Source organism: Panthera tigris, chromosome A1 (genome assembly GCF_018350195.1).
Source record: "Panthera tigris isolate Pti1 chromosome A1, P.tigris_Pti1_mat1.1, whole genome shotgun sequence".
NCBI lineage: Eukaryota > Metazoa > Chordata > Mammalia > Carnivora > Felidae > Panthera > Panthera tigris.
In genome coordinates this window covers 4882737-4896777 of record NC_056660.1, presented here as the reverse complement: position 1 = coordinate 4896777, position 14041 = coordinate 4882737, and the positions used below count along the sequence as shown (strand labels likewise).

At 49.5% G+C, this 14041-nt stretch overlaps 1 protein-coding gene across 2 annotated transcripts in view; it reads left to right on the top strand.

Annotated features, from left to right (window-relative positions):
* Positions 1–12282, top strand: part of MTMR6 (myotubularin related protein 6) — a 79836-nt gene extending 67554 nt beyond the window's left edge. The window contains exon 16 of one of the 2 annotated variants that reach the window (XM_042984344.1): positions 12264–12282. The gene's annotated coding sequence lies outside the window, so the exon portion shown is untranslated. Of the gene's footprint in view, positions 1–7830; positions 8268–12263 lie in introns of those variants that run through there. The other variant, XM_042984286.1, reaches the window with a different exon arrangement.
* The last annotated feature ends 1759 nt before the right edge of the window (positions 12283–14041 follow it).

Sequence of the window (14041 nt, the reverse complement as noted above, 5' to 3'; positions counted from 1 at the left end):
ACAAGAGAACATTAGAAGAGTAAGTCAAGAAACACAAGAGTTGTTTCTTAGACAAGAGCAATCAAGTAGGCAAACTTCCAGCATAGCTGCCCAAGGGAGAAAAAGACAACTCGAATACTCTGAGAAAAGGGATAGGGCAACACCTTCACTTCTGCCTATGCAGCCACTGAACCCCCAGCTAGTTGCCCAGCTGCCACTCTTGTTCTCTGCCCCAACACTTTGTATAACGGCCAAATAGATCTGCTTAAAATGTATGTTGGATCATGTCCAACCACGCACAAAACCCTCCAGTATCTTCCCATATTGATACCTGTGCCTGCCTCTAGGCCTCCTCTAGGCCTGTGCCTGCCTCTAGGCCTCCTTGATCATTACCTATCTGCTTTTTCTTCCTGTCCTTCTTTTTGTTCTTCATTCTGCTTTCTTCTAACTTCGGAGGCTTGGCAATGCTGGCCCCTTGGCCTTTGGAAGCCTGCTTCTCATGAAATCTCGGCTTCTTTGGCCACCATGCTCCAGACAGGCATGCTTCCTCATCTCCATCACATGGTCTTGTCTTCCCATCTTTTTGTCACTGCAGTCAATCTGTTTACTTCATCTATGGTTTCCCCCACTAGGAAGTAAGCTCTTATCGGAAAGGCCTTCTCGAGGCACATTCACAGCTGTGTCACCAGCAGTTAAATCAGTGCCAGGCATAGGGATTAAATCCCTAAAATGTGGAGTCTCTGTGGCAGACACCTTATTATGAATTGACTCTATAAAGGCAAATTCAATTGCTGTTTGTTGAATGAAGGAGGAAATGAATAAGCGTAGAGGAGTTTTAAAAGATTATTTAAAAACAGTAAATGTTAATAGACAGGAAAATCTTTAACTGGACAAAATGGAAAACTTGAATAGACCAATAATAAAAAATAAGTTTAAAAAAAAATTTTTTAATTTATTTTCCCCTGGGGCACCTGGGCGGCTCAGTTAAGTGTCCGACTCTTGGTTTCCACTCAGGTCATGATCTCTTGGATCAAGGGTTCGAGCCCTGCCTCTGGCTCTGTGCCGACAGTACAGGGCCTGCCTGGAATTCTCTGTCTCCCTCTCTCTCTGCCCTTCCCCTGCCCATGTGTGTGCACGCACTCTCTCTCTCTCTCTTTCAAAAATAAATAAACCTAAACCTAAAAAAGAAGAAAAAAGAAATTAATTTTCCACCCAAATTGTAGGCCAGACTCACCTTTTAACATAGATGTGAAATCCTACATAAAATACTAGTAAATTAAATTTGATAGCACATTTAAAGAATAATTTATTATGATTGTGTAGGATTTATTACAGAAACACAAGAATAATTACATTAAAATATATTAATAAACCAAATCAATAACTCACAAAGGAAACAGTTTATCTTGTTAGATGTGGAAGAGATATTTGTGAAATTTAAGGCTCTTCTTGCCCGATTGAGATAAGAAAAATCTTTAAAACACTAGGGAGATTAAGGCTCACATTTGGAATAGAATCTGTAACTCCATTAAACAACATTAAATATGAAACTCTAGAGGTGTTTCCATTAAAACTGTGGAGGAACCCCAAGGATGTCTGCCTTAATTATTACTCACCATTGCCTGGAAGTTCTGGGCAATACAATTAGATATCAAAGATAAATAAGATATATTATAATTATTTAAAAGGAAGAAAAAATTGCAACCAATATTGTTGTCTATCTAAGAAAGCACCAGATAACCAACTCAAGAACCATTTCATTTGATAAAGAATCAGCAAAGTGGCTAAATGCAAGATAAATATATAAAAACTGATAGCTTGCTTCTGTACCAGCAAATTGTTTTTACCTGGTATGAAACAAAGAGTTTGCCATCATCCCAAAGTAGACAGAGCTGTCTTCACTGGGAAGATATTATCCCCCCATTGATGGTGGTATTGGTTTTCTTCCTCACTCTGGGAAGTCGACCATATAATGTCATCCCACAGAGAAGTTTGGAAGCTGAAGAAACAGCTCCACTTAAGTCTTAAAGTTAAGAGGCACTTAGATGAAGTAGAGGTGAGGGGGGTGGGGCACAAATACACAACACAGTGTCAAGGAGTCAATATCCGTTGGTGCAAGTTGAATAATTAAAGACTTTTAAGTGTTCCTTTTTGGAAAAGAAAATCAAGAGTTAATTCATCTCTGGATATGATCAATTTTAGGAGGCAATGGAATCGCCTGGAACAAACAGGGTGGAACCTCTTCCAGAGCAAAGGCGTCAGGAGACTATGAGTTTAATGGTCCTTACTTTTACTGTGGCAGAGATGACAAAAAAGAGGCTTCAGCTTCCAAGAAAAGAGCAGCGTACACATTTGGTGCAAAATTCTGTTGCTTCCACATCATCCTGTGTATCCCTACCAGTTAAAAAAAAAAAGAGAGTTTCTGGTGCTCCTGGGTGGCTCAGTCGGTTAAGCAGCTAGGTCGTGATCTCATAGCTTGTGGGTTCGAGCTCTGTGTCAGGCTCTGTGCCGACAGCTGGGAGCCTGGAGCCTGCTTTGGATTCTGTGTCTCGCTCTCTCTGTCCCTGCCCTCCTTGCTCTCTCTCTCTCTCTCTCAAACATAAATAAACATTTAAAAAATTAAAAAAAAAAAGAGAGCATTCCTGTCAGGAGGGTCATCTTTCAGCCCAGTGGCTCCAAACACCAGCTAACCTGTGGGCTGACTTCAGGCCATGGGAAGGTTTTCCCAGTCTGGCAAAATGAATGAAGGACAGCATGGTGTGTATATATGTGTTTGGATCAGGTTGCAAACTGTCTTCTCCTGTGATGGATGATCTTTGTTTCTGATTTTTAGCTGTTGTAATCTCTTTTCTTTGTTTTTGTTAGCTAATTGCTTAACAACCTTACTTGGAGTCACGGGATGCTATTGTTCTATTTGCCTAACTCTGCCTCCCCTTATACTCTTTCTTTTTCTTTTTCTTTTTTTTAACATTTTTTTACACTTATTCATTTTTGAGAGACAGAGCATGAACTGGGAAGGGGCAGAGAGAGACAGAATCTGAAGCAGGCTCCAGGCTCTGAGCTGTCAGGACAGAGCCCAATGTGGGACCTGAACCCACAAACTGTGAGATCATGACCTGAGCTGAAGTCGTACATTTAACCGACTGAGCCACCCAGGCATCCCTCCTTACACTCTTTCTAATACGTCTTATTGTTTTGTTTTGTTTTATTTTATTTTATTTTATTTTATTTTATTTTATTTTATTTTTTGTTTGCTTGTGTATTCATTTATTCCTTTATTCAACATGTATTAACTGCCCATGGACTTTAGTGGATCTTAGGCCAAAACTAAAAAGAAAAAAAAACAACAACAAAACTTTGCCCCTATTGAAACATACTTTGAGCTTCAACATTTCCTTAAATCTCAATGTGGGTAAGTCTTAGATTCTTTCCTGAGAAGACTGAATGGGGAGAGAGAATGAGTGAGTTTGGGATTTTAAAGACAGTGTAAATGATACAGAAAGATGCACAGGAAGTCACCACATGAAACTTTGTCAGTGTCCCAACTTTCCTCAGGCAGCTGAGTGGATAGGTGTTGACTTTGGTAAATTCAGTAGCGTGAGCCAAAGAACTTGTTCCTAAATCGTACAGACTTTAAAGATGATTGAAGGAGACTTCAACACATGAAAAGCTGCAGGATCTCAAAACCAGAGACAATCGGGGTATCCTTCTGTAGCTGTTTTCACTTGGGGTGAGTTTGAAAAACATTTAAAAGCCAGCCGAAATTGCAATGAGTCTTTCCCAACCACACCCATTCTTCCTGTCTCCAACACGAAGCTGCGGGCGTCTTAAGGGCAGGGGCTGGGCCTTGATCATCATCATTCCTGATGTTTAGCGCAGTGCTTAGTGCATTGCTAGTATTGAATCAGCACTTGATAACTGATTGAATGAGAAATTGCTGCATGGTGGCCCAGAGTGCCAAGATCCTTTTCCTGAACTGAGTCTTGATTCTGTCTTACAGCGGGATCCCCTGAAAATAGCTGTAATACTTGTAGGGTAAACCCTTCAGGAAATCAAGACGTTGGGAAATTGTTTCTCTTGACCCCAATTTTCTAACATGTCATTAAAATTTATGAGGGAGAAGACAGAGCCAATAAACTTGCCCCCGGTTCCAGGCAGGTCTCTTAAGTTCGCCAGCACACATTGTCCTTGAATGGCCGCACCTTCCGATGACTTCCCAGTGTACTCGGAATGAAAACTAACCCCCTCACTGCACATGTCGCCTTTTCCCTGCCGGCCTCCCTCTTGTGCGCTGCGCTAGAATGTGATAAAAAGAACCTTTGTCCTCACCACGGGGAATGCAAAATCAAATACTCTGTCAAAACCATGATATTACCCCTTTTAGTATATGAATGCTTTGCTCATCGAAAAAGACAGCGATAGGAAATGAAACCGTGGGATGGCGGAAAGAAGGGGCATTTTTCACAGCACCCTGGGCCTGGCCTCTCCTCTCTTCAGAAGGCCTGGGAAAAGAGCTATGTTTATGACTGAGTAGGCTCTGAAGAGCAGGACCTTCATTGTGCTGAGCTTGGTTCCCCGCTGAGCTGCCACTCAAATGGCAGCGTGACTGGAAGTCAACAACCCCGTTGCCATGGCCAAGTGGGCGTTGGAGTACTATCTCCTCTGGGGAGCCGCTGTGGGAAAATGTGTCTGCTCCCACCAGCATTACCGGTATCATCCCCACCAGCACTTTTGGAGTGAGAGCTCCAAAACTCTAAGTCCCCCTTTCCACTCCCGTAACCTAAGATCAGTTGCTGCTGCTGGTGAGTCTCATCAGGTAGCCAAGAGACACGACTTCCTTGGCCATCCTTTCCGGAAAGAACTCATCTCACTGGAGGAGAACAGTCTGATTCAAATTCCTTCGGTGTCGTTGCAAATGCCATTCACGGTTCAGAGACGTATTCAACCGGGATTACCCAGCAGAAAAAGGAACACCATCTGAAACTCAAAATTTAAATTGAATCATGGTCTAGTTAATCTTGTATAATTAATTACTCCATGTCCTGTCACTGAAAATTTCAAAATCCTAAGTCTCAAATGTGAGGTAATTAGCATTTGGTAAAGTCGTTACCAGCTTCTGATTCTATTTGTGTCACCTTCACTACTCTTGGAGGTCCAGGATCCAGGTGTCGTTAAGCTTAGATGTTTGTTTTTTTTTTTTTCCATTCCTTAGTCTTATATAAATGGTAAGCCATTACATTGCTGTAGCTTAGGTTCATCTAATTGTTTAAAAAACGTTTGGTTTAAAAAACTTTTTTGGGGGGGCGCCAGGGTGGCTCAGTCGGTTGAGCGTCCGACTTCGGGTTAGGTCACGATCTCGCGGTTCCTGAGTTCGAGCCCCGCGTCGGGCTCCGTGCTGACAGCTCGGAGCCTGGAGCCTGCTTCGGGTTCTGTGTCCCCCTCTCTCTCCGCCCCACCCCTGCTTGTGCTCTGTCTCTCTCTGTCTTTCAAAAATGAATAAACATAAAAACATTTTTTTTGAACTTGTTTTTTAATGTTTGTTTTTGAGAGAGACAGAGCGTGAGCGGGGGAGGGGCAGAGAGAGAGAGAGGGAGACACAGAATCCGAAGCAGGTTCCAGGCTCCGAGCTGTCGGCACAGAGCCGGACGCGGGGCTCGAACTCAAGACCTGTGAGATGGTGACCTGAGCCAAAGTCGAACGCTTAACCGACTGAGCCACACAGGCACCCCTAAAAAACGCTTGATTTTAGAATAGTGTTAGGTCTATGGCACAGAGACTTCCAGACCCTGCACCCAGTGTCCCCTGTTGTTAACTTCTTACATTACTACCCGTCACAACTGAGTATGTCACTACTTACCTGTATACTTTACTCAGATTTTATTGTTTCCTCCTAATGTTCTTTTTCTGTTCCAAGATCCTATGTAGGTTACTGTATTCCATGTAAGTGCCGTGTGTTCCTAACCGCCTTTGGTCTGTGACAATTTCTCAGCCTTTCCCTGCTTTTCATGACCTCGGTGGTTTTGAGGGGCACTGGTCGGGTATTTTGTAGAATGTCCCTCTGTTGGGTCGTAAGAAATCGCGGCTCCCAGAGACCCAATATCACAGGGAGGGGCCCTCAGCGATGAGATGCCAGGTGGAGAGGGAGGGGCTGGAGACCTGGAGGGAGCAGACCTGGGAGTGACGACGTTGGCTTGGAAGGTGGCCTCAACTCTCTCTCTCCCCACCTGACGCTCGAGGACCGGAGACGGGTGGCTCAACCACGCCTTCCCTGCACCGTGAGCAAAGTCAAACAGTAATTTCCAGAGAGTAAGTTTGGGGGCGGTCTCGGAACTGTTAAAGGGAAATTATTCTGACACACGTGAAAATGGCACAAGGAGTTTATTCAAAACAGTCGCAGAAGGACTGGGCTGCGGTAGGGGAGAGAGACCGGATGCAACTGGGAATACAGTAGGAACCGTGGGGATTTATAACCAACTGGCAGGATGAGACCGTGGATGGAAAATTACCAGGAGGAACTTGGTTCGGTACCAAAGTTGAGGGGGTGGGCGGGGAAGAGGAGTTTGCTTGGATATCAAGGGTGGGGGCCTCTCAGTAAAGTGACTTAGAATCTTCAGTAACACTGGACTCCCATAGACCAACAACAGGGGCCAAAGATGAAGCCCGGCCGGAAAGAGGGCTGTGGAGCCTGGCCAAAGTTCGGTCAAGGAGGGCGTTCGTGTCTCGTGCGGCAATGAGACCGGAGGGCAGGAGGGAGGGGGGCTGGCAAGCCTGGGAGGGGGCGGTGTGAGCTTCCCCTGAACCCTGCTGGCTCCTGACTCGGGACTGACTGGAGGAGCTGGCCTCCTTCCCTCTGGCCCCCGGAGGAGACTTGGCTCAAAAGACAACGAGAACTTCAGCCCCTTTCCACGTTCTGAAGGAGGATCAGGGGGAGGGAACGTGGGGTGATCGCGTGGGGAAAGACCGTGCCATGGCCATGGTGGGGTTGGCGGTACGTGTGGACGCACGAGTGATGGTGTCGGAACCACGAGCCCCGCGCTGTAGGAGGTGCGGGGGGGGGGGGTGAGCCCTCGTTCTGCCCGCTCATCAGGTGCCGAGGAAGGCTCCATGGCAGAGCTCATGTCTGGGATCCTCACTACCTCAGGTCATTTTAACACTAAATTGATTGCTCGCCTCCCTCTGTGAGCGAGAGGGGCCGACACTGTGGCCCAGGACCCTTTGCCCGTCCTCATTTGCACCACTGTCCTTGAGAAGCCATCTGCCGTAGGATACATTGCCTATAACGACGTCAGTCTTCCCACTGCCGTTGCCGAGGAACAGATGCATTTTCTGCGAAGGTATCTTTGCAGTCATCACTGGTCCCAGCGTGATGCCTTCTGGTCGTGGCACGAGGCCATGGCCCTGTGAGAGTGTGCGCGGGGCGCGGCTATGCCCACGTCTCTGATGAGAGCCCCCTGACAGGTGGAAGCCCACTTAGCACCAGGGGCAGCAACAAGGACCCCTGTAGAGGGTGTTGGCACACCCCCGCCAACGCTTCCCAATCCAGACAGGTCCTGGGATCCGCCGCAAATCTGGAATTGGCCCCATTAGCCCCCCTTGTGTTCGCGGCCAGAGGGCCCCCGGAAAGTTCCAGGGGAGGTGAGATTCCCCGAGCACCACACACTGTCATGAGCCATCCCTACCTCTCCGTCACCATCTTGGAGAAGAGCAGGAGGAGGGGGAAATATTAGAGGGACGCAGAATGTTTCTTAAGAGACTGAGCATAGAGCGAAAGCTTAAGTGATTGCGTGATTACCTGAGACTGAACTTACCGAGTCCCGGGAAACTGAGATCCTCGCCTTTGCTTCCCTGCAGGGCACGGGCCTCCTGAGGAAGAGCAGCTCAGGAACGGAGAAGTTGCAGAGGCCAGTTCTCTCTGCGTAACTGCGGGGAGGGCTACACGGGCCGCGCATCCCAGTACAGTTTACATCCCGGGCCACAGCGACGGGGGGGAAACCCAAAAGCCATATCCTAAGTTTCACACGCCCGGCACATCCTTAAGTATCAGCAGTATAGATGGACTTCCGCGCGTCCTCGTTATAAATTTCATCTTTAATCATCACTCCCACGAAAAGGACTCTACTGGCTTCGAGATAATCGCCGAATAATGTGATGAATGGAGCCCAGAGCCATAGACCTACTTCATGTGACACGAGCACCGTGGCTGGCCTAACGAGTTAGATGATATATTTATGACCCTCATGTTTCACTTTTCACCCAAAGCCTAGAACATTGCACAAATATTATTTTATATCAAAGCTTGCGGAATCCGTATTCCAGAAGTATTTCATCAGGCCTGTATTTCCTCCCTGAAGTTGCGCTCATGAGATCAGGGTTAGGCGTGTAGGTCTCACGCCAGACGTGCAATAGGCCAGCCGACCGGACGCACGGCCCCGGGGCTGTTGTATAGACAGCCACCCCTGGAGAGGAAAAGTTGGTTTCTACTCTGCTCTGTCAGCACCAGTGTTGTGCATGGAAAGGGATGAAGCCTGAGACAGAATTGGAAAAGACCCCTGGGTAGGTCCTAGTTCTCCCTCCTGCGCTGGGGGCACAGGGCCAAGCCATGTATAGCGCCACGGACGGGAGGGGGGGGCGGACCAGAAGTGCGCTCCCCGCCGCCAGGGGTGAGGTGTTAGGGTTACAGAGCTCCTTCAGGGAGGGGGTGCGCTCACTCCCATGTTGCACATGAGGAAGGAGAGTGGATCAATGTCCTGGGGCTGCTACGTGGGTACTGGGGCTCATCACCAGAAGCCTATAGGTTATGCTCAGCAGGAGTGTTATTCTCATCTGAGTCAAAGAATGGGAAGCCCAGAAAGACCAGTCTCCCAGTTTAAAGCCGGTGCTGAGCCCCGATCCCTGCTGTGCTATTTCCCCCGAGCGGCAAGGGGGGCTGGGGGGCCGCTGGCTCTGGTATTTCACCTCCCTCCACCTCCCAGGTCACAGCCGGGATGGAGGCCGGGGCTTGGAGGACCGATCAATCTGTGTGAGCGTCCCAGCGTCGCCCTGACAATCTGACGGGGTCGGGCTGACCTCCCGGAAGTTGAGTTGTACCCCTGCCCCCAAACCTCAGCTTCCTCCTTTGTGCAATGGGGATGTGATAAATCAGCGCCCACACACAGCCGTCCTGAGTTTGCTGTGAAGATGTGATGCAACGGCCTGTGAAACGGTAACGCGAGTCAACTCACGTCGAGAACTTTCCCGTGGGCTAAGCATTTGACGTGAATTTGCCGCTGGATCCCTACAGCCCCCTGAGAGAGGTGGTAATATAACCCCGGCTTTAAGAAGGAGAAAGCCGGGGCGCAGGGGGGGCAGGTCCCTCCCTGAGGTCTCTTGTCCCTCAGCAGAGCGGTGGACATGTGGTGGTTTCCCTGGTCAGTCCCGCCTCTCAGGGTGCCCGGCACGTGGTGAGGCCCAGGAGGACAGCAGTCGCCCCTGGTTTTATAGCCATATATGTCCCTACACAGAACTGGGAGATTTGGGACATGCCCCTGCCAGTCCCATGGGGGGAGGGGGGTAGCCTCTCAGTGTAAACCTGGCAAAAAGCAGGCTCCAACAGACGCCTTGTTTATTCTCTTGTCGGAGGATCTACACCATTATGCTCGGTAGGTGGAAATTATTTATTAAAGAAATGGCTTATTTAAGGGGCTTAAGCACCAGGGCGCTTTTCTGACGGAGAGCCTTTGAGAACATTCATCCTTAATGACATAGACTGATATTAAAAAGTAATTAAGATGGTAAAACCAATAGTATTATGAGAAAAATTCCCGGAGTGGCTATTTCTTGGTAGAGCACGGGACATAATGAAATGAGTCAGCTACCGAAGCCATCGTTTTGTTCCTGGCGGTTTAAAAAAATTTTTTTAATGTTTATTTATTATCGAGAGACAGAGAGACAAGGAGCGTGAGCAGGGGAGGGGTAGAGAGAGGGGGAGACATAGAATCCGAAGCAGGCCCCAGGCTCCGAGCTGTCAGCGCAGAGCCCGACGCGGGGCTCGAACTCACAAACCGTGAGATCGTGACTTGGGCCCGAGTCGGTCTGAGCCACCCAGGTGCCCCACAAAGCTTACGGTTTAAAAGGAGAGGACCGCTATCCCAATGAGCACGTGTTTCCGATGGAGGGATGTGCTGTGAAAGTGGAGGGTACGTGACTGTTCAGCAGGGGACCTTCTTCGAGATGGTTCTCAGGGTCGGTAAGCTGTGAACTGAGCGCCAAACTCACGCGGAGCAGGAAGCGGGACGGGGTGGGAGGAGCTGGGGTGTGGGGAGACTGAGGCCAGGCGGCTGAGGCCTAGGGGACAATGGGACAGTGGCAGGAGTCGGGGTACGACAGAGAGCCAAGGGCCATGTCTTCAGGGATCTATGGACCCTGTTAAGGATTTCAGACTTGGCCGTCCTCAGAAAACTGGGAAATGACCAGAAGGTTGTAAGCGGGAGAGGGGCTTTATTCCCAGAATCTCACCACTTAGAACACAGCTAGTATGGCTGTGTGCCGTTTCTGTCACTCGTTCTCCAGCCCGTCCGGTAGGACCTCCGCGCCCCCTGTACAGGTGATGTCACTTACAGGGGCCCGGGTGCAGCTAGCTGGGCCAGGACAAGCCTCCGCGATGAACACGAACGCTGAGTTACCCATTCAACAAAACTTACTGAGTCCGTCCTGCGGGTAGTGACAAACGACAGTTCCAACTGGGTGAGATCCAAGAGCCCTTTTTGAAGCAAGAGTTGTTTTGCGGGCTGTTGGGTATTTTCTCCCCATTTGTCATTCAGATAACGGGCCGCCTCTTCTCTCCGATTTGGGATGTGGGGGGGGGGGGGCAGGTACCAAATAGACTTTCCGGGAAACCAGTGGTGATTTCTGTCCCCGCAGACCAATGGCTGTTTCTGCCTGACAAAAAGAAGTATCTGGGTGTCAGCATACAAAATATAAGGGAAAACAGAGCTAGGCCAATTTCCCCTCAGGAGACACCCCCCCTCCATGGGCATAATACATTCTGGAAGGCCAGGTTAGCTCTTCCAGTGTGGTGAGGAGAATTTTGTTATTGTGGAGAGTCAAAAAACATCATGGAGTCTTTATAGCTCAGTGCTTTATTTTTGTGCCCTATTTTGTTTTCTTCGGATTAATAAGATAATTTCTTTTAAGGTTTGTGAGTCTGAAGCCAAGGCTTTGTTTCCCGCTGGGGATTTTCTACCTTGGATCCATGTTTCTTGGTGAGGGCATTCAAGCGGGGCACAACCCCTCCTCATTGTCCTAAGCATGAGCTGCTGAGGGAGGTGTGGGATAGACGTTTCACAGACGATGACAGTTGCCACTGTGTCTGGGTGGGTCCCATGCAGGGTGTCACAGTCCAGGCAGTGGGGATATAAAAATAGCAAATAGGAGCACATAATAATTCTTGGAGTATAATGTCCAAAAAGTAGGGCAAAAAGTAGGAAAATCATTCTTCCTTTTGAAGGTGTGCCTAGAGCATATTTCTCATGTCAGGTTGGAAGGATTCTGATAGAACACGTGAATCAATTGGACTCTGAATGACGCCACTTCCTAAAAATACAGTTTAAGTGATGTGCACTTGAACCCAGCATTCAAGTCTTTGATTTTGGCCTTGAATCAGCCAATTAGTGGCAGCAGACCCTTCTTGATTATTCAAAGTATAACCGGCAAATGCTTTGGCACAATCCCTCATTCTAAAAAACCCTGGCACCTTTCTAGAAGTCACATTTCCTTCCCTTGGAATGCATCTGAAACGCTGGCACACAAAAGCTCTCCCATCTAGGTGGCTCTTTTGGATTAATCCTTTACGACGGCGTTATAGTCGTACTTGGCCTCAAATACCTTTATTACTTTTCAGTTTTGAAAGCCAAACACACAGCCAGCACTGTCCAGAATGCAGGCCTTGTCCCAGCTGCCCCGGGGCCTTCCACACCCCCCGTCAGGAGCACACAGAGCCTGATTTGGGGTTGGCCTGCACGTGCCAGAAGCCCCAGGGCCAAGGGGTGGCTCTATACTAGCGTTTCTGGGGGGAGAGTTTCGGGTTGTCCTGAGGCCTGGCCACCGGTCTGGGGACGACCTGGTGGCATTGAGGATGGGCGCTGTCGTCTGCCCAGGAAGGACCCAAACACATCCAGGGGATCCCTGAATTTCTCTCCCATCCCCACCAGGAAGCACATGGCCTTGGGGTCCTTTCTCCTCCCCGGAAGCCATCGAACGTCCTTCTAATCTTTCTTCCTCTATACTTCTCTTGTTTCTGGTTTCAGCTTTTCTATGCTGTTTTCTGAGGCGTAAAATATTCCGGATCGAACGGTGACACGTTAATGCCACGCTGCTCATCCCAGAGACCTCATAACCTGGCAGCCGGTGCAGATTACATACGTGTTGCGTGAACGGGTGAACCGATGAATGAATCCATAGTTTGGCACGCAGGCGCACACCATCCGTCCCCGAGCCCTGCCGACAACGGCATCATGAGCGGAGAACTGGAACACAGCTGACCGTCAGAAAAATGTTACTGATTTGGGGTCAAAATCAAGAAGCAATACTTCGAAGGATAAAGAACAGTCAAGGGCCAACCAGTGATCTTAACGAGCCCTTTCAGTGCTCTCGAAAGGGACTCGTCTGGTTACTGTGTGTAAGGAGGGATAGGTGAGGAAACAAAGAGGTAGGTGCCACCTGGCAGGGGACCCCGGAGGACAGGGTAGGAGACCGGCTTCTCATTCTGCACGGCAAAGCGGCTCTCCCGACAGGATGGCCTGGTCCCCCGGGCACCCGAAAGTGGCTGAGCTCCGTCCCGGCCTGGGCACCTCCGTTCCTGACATTAGCAAGCTCATCTTGATCACAGAGCGACTTCTTTCTCTCATGATTCTTTTGGCCACTGCTTCCTCCCTGCAAACCCCAGGCCCCTGCCCCGCTGGCCTCCGAAGCCTGCCTTCAGTCCTGCGCTGCTCTGCCTTTATTCTCTGCTAGCTCCCTCTTTGTGTTTCCCATTCAAACTCCCCAAGGGGAGGCTGGGTGGGTGGTGGAAATTAAATGAACCCCCAAACCCAGGGCCTGCCAGATACGCGAACGAATTAAAACAAGCCACACCCTGACCTGCTGAAGTGTTGGACAGAAACCAGAAAGCAGTAGAAAACAGAACTGGAAGTAAAATCTCCAAGAGTTGCCCTGCCAATCCAGACGGGGAGGGCCCTTTCCTCTCTCCTTCCCTGCTCCCCCACCCCCCCAACCCCCGCGCTCCACCTCCTTTCTCCTCCTTCTAGCTTCCACCCAGAGAGACGGCCCCCCCACCCCAATCTCCCCAGTGGGGGGCGGGGGCGGCGTCTAACAACCGCTGTCAGAAGCCCTCGCCTTGCTTCTGGCTGATTTTCACTGCCTCCCGGGCATCCCCCCTAAACGACATCTGCGTTTCTGTTTTGACCTCGCAGCCCGGTGAGTCCTCAGCAGCGCCCCTCTCCGGCCGACCAGGGAAGTCAGAGGGAGGGCCCGCTGGCAGCGAGGCCCAGGGGAGGGGCGGGGACCCTGCAGCCTGGGGACCTGCGTGGGCCCTGTGGTGTCTCCTGCTCTCTGATTCAGCCCGTTCGGGGACCTCAGAGGGGCATCGGATGCAGAAACAAGCCTATTTAAACGGCAGAATCCACTCACGCGTGTGACTGTTTTGTCCCTGACAAGGACTGATACATGCTGTCTCATGACTTGCCCTGGGCAGAGTCATGAAGTAGAAGGAGGTGGCATTTATCTTTGGAGCCTGTGAGGACAGCGTGCTGGTCTAGCGACACTCCGTCATTTCTTTCCCCGGTGAACGAAATCCCAGTTTTGTTCTGGGATTGGCTGCCTGAAGGAAGTTCGAACCAGCTCCAGAGGATGAATCATGAGGAGTCTCAGACTAACCTATTCCCTTTGTTAGTGATTGGGTTTGGGCAGCAGGGAACTGGGGGGCGGGGGGAGAGGGGTGTGTGTGACCCTGCCCTGACCAATGAGATGTAAAGGAAAGTCTGCTAGAGAATTTTGGGTAACATTTTCCCTTCTGAGGCGAACAGAG